The following is a 2,941-nucleotide window of genomic DNA, read 5'->3' as shown; positions in this document are numbered from 1 at the left end:
TTTCATAAGCAATGTTAGATTTTTTAAGCATAGTGGCCTTACTGGTGATAGTCTTCCGGGGCTACCGGGTTCCCAGGGTGAATTCGGGGGAAATGCCTCTCCCGCGCCAGTGTCTCAGCCCTAAGTCTCCTGCAGAGGGAAGATCCTATAGGAATACCCTTTCACTGAATTTCAACATTTTTCCTCATTATTTTTTCTCCACTCGAAGTCTATAAATAATTATTTAACGCAACTGTGGTGTAAGTACCTGTGATTAAAGTTTAAAAAGTAGAATTTCCAACTGATATGATGATTTTTTTGTAGTTATTGGAGGAAAGGTGGACAAAATGTAGTTACACGCGTGCGTCGTGGCAGATATCAGTATCGGTGGCTAAAAAAGGGATAAGCACTTATGCTACACAAAAGTCGTGCTTGTATCATTTGATATGTGAGTCCGATTGTGTTTAATCCGAGAAGTCACTGAGCCCTGGTTATTTCATATATTTCACAACATTTCGGATCAGGCTGTATTATTCTTTCCAAGACCAAAAAGTTATAATAATTGAAAAAATAAAATACACGATAAACCGATGCGATCGGGTTTCATGATAACCCGATGGCAGCTCAACGCCCTAAACCCACTAAGAAAAATTTCTATCCTCACGCCTAGTGCGTGCGTAAGCTTCCGGCAATGTATCGTGAAAATACATTTCCGATGAAGTGTTCAGAACTAATTATATTGTTCATCCTATAAAGAGAAATACCTGAAACAAATTTTCATGACCTTTTGACAGGAAATATACTTCTTATGGCAGGAAAACTACTTATTATGGTAGGTAATCATGTAAATTTTTACTCAACACCAGGGTATCTTAACTTCTCTAATAGAATTTCAATTTCAGCTCTATGTAAAGCCAATAATTCCCTATTTATCCACGAGCTACGTTGTTCTCCTCGGCTTCCCTCGCTAAATAAACATTTTCCACTACCGTGGTTATCAGCAACTTTACTCCTCTTGGTACATGCCTCATTCACACCCCCTCCATTCTCCTCATATTACTCGAAATTTCTCTGTTCGATATCAATGCTTACATTTTACCAACCTTTTCGTCACTTTTTTTCTTTTTCCATCAACCATTCATGCCTCCACTTCGAGTGCTTCTATCTCATTCTCTTTTCTCTTTTTCAAGTGTGTATACCTAATTTCGTCGCTCTGCTACCAATCACTAAGAAGAAATAGTGGCAGTAGCGCGAGATGTTGGCTTTATCAATGATTCTCTATCCCCACTGGCCTTAAATGATTTTATTGGATAATCTTACATCTTGTAAAAAAACTGATAAGCCCCTGCAAATTGCTTAATGCTAATATCAAACATTCACTCATTTACTCGCGTGACATGGAAAATATTTAAATATATTTCATTTTTTATTATTTCAGCAAATATTGCATAACAGTCGTAATCACTTTTGAATAACTACTTGGTATTTTAATGCGGATTTTTTATTGCTTTTCTTTCCCTTTGTCCTAATTACTAATATATAATGTGTTGGATATGAAATGCCACTCTGTCATATTGCCTATTGAAGACGATAATACATGTCATAAGTTTTCACAGACAAGCATAAATATACAAACTCAATAAATGCAAACATGGGACGGGATACGGCTGTTCTGCGACATGCTCCTCGTAACTCATATCTCCCTCGCAACCGGTTGCATTTTGCCTCCGTTTCTGACCTATTGCTCGTTTATAACTTATGGTATCACCTTGAAGTTTTCAGATTCGGTACAAATGTAGGGTATATCGTGGACAACATTGAACTATTTCTCAAATATAAGATAATCCGAAAAAAATCTTGGGTAAAATTTTCGTAATTGCAATGCATACAGGAAAATGAACATCAACAAACAAACCCCGCCAGTCGCCTCAATAGGAGCGTGGCAGAGGATATAAGAACACTAGTCGTTAAAAAATTATAAGGAAATGCTATAACGCAATTACCCTAGCATTTATCAATGCTGACTTATTGTAAATGAAACTTCCCAAACAAAAAAAAGAGCTATTTGCCTCGGATCTATGCCGAGATAATTTCAACCATTCAACCGCTGAGTGTGTGGTAAAAGCTAATGTGAATACATCTTTATCTTCGTCACAATAGACGGTAGCGTGGCCGAGCGGTCTAAGGCGCTGGTTTAAGGCACCAGTCTCTTCGGAGGCGTGGGTTCGAATCCCATCGCTGCCAATATTTTTGATGCTGCGTCCTCGGGCACGTTCAAACTTTTTCGTACGAAAATTAAATGGATGACTGCATTTTCCATCACACAGTCGGAAATAGTTTGGATACTGCCAATGATTATACAGAGTAGGATATCAAGTCGTTGCTTAAATTTGAACTTACAATTTATCGTTGTTTAGTTGCAAGCTGTTGGTAGATTATTTTTTATTTAGGTAGGAATAGGGTAAAAATATCAATGTTAAATAGATGGTGTTTGATTTCCTTCCTCATCTTCACTGATTTTGCATCATGCATATCAGTCAATAACCCAGAATATGGATGAGTTAAAGTAGTTAAAACCCTTTTTACGAGGAATATGGAATCAAAATATCCAGCGGTTGCACCACTTCTGATTTTAATTTGACGATATATACATAGCCTTCCCTTTGGCCGTAAAAAAATCCAAAATTAATTCCTACATTTACATAAATTATGCATCAAATGGCAGAATCAGCATTACTTTGGACCTCTAGTATTAACCAATTGTGTCAGATATTCACCTACATCAACATGATATTCACCAACATCAACATGATACACTCCAAGCCGCCTCAATAGGCGTGAGGCAGGGGGTTTTAGGACACCAGCAGTTTACACATGAAAAGGAAATGCTCTTACGGAATAAAGCCAAGTATTTATTAAAGTCCATTATTGCTCGGGGGAAAACAAATTCCCAAACCTATCC

General features: G+C 37.5%; 1 non-coding gene across 1 annotated transcript; it reads left to right on the top strand.

Moving 5' to 3' along the window:
* Positions 1-2,141: 2,141 nt before the first annotated feature.
* Positions 2,142-2,223, top strand: Trnal-aag. Its single transcript has one exon. It is a non-coding gene; the product is annotated as a tRNA-Leu (tRNA).
* The last annotated feature ends 718 nt before the right edge of the window (positions 2,224-2,941 follow it).

This window comes from Ischnura elegans, chromosome 4 (assembly GCF_921293095.1).
Source record: "Ischnura elegans chromosome 4, ioIscEleg1.1, whole genome shotgun sequence".
Taxonomy (NCBI): Eukaryota; Metazoa; Arthropoda; class Insecta; order Odonata; family Coenagrionidae; genus Ischnura; species Ischnura elegans.
This window is presented reverse-complemented; position numbering and strand designations above follow the sequence as displayed.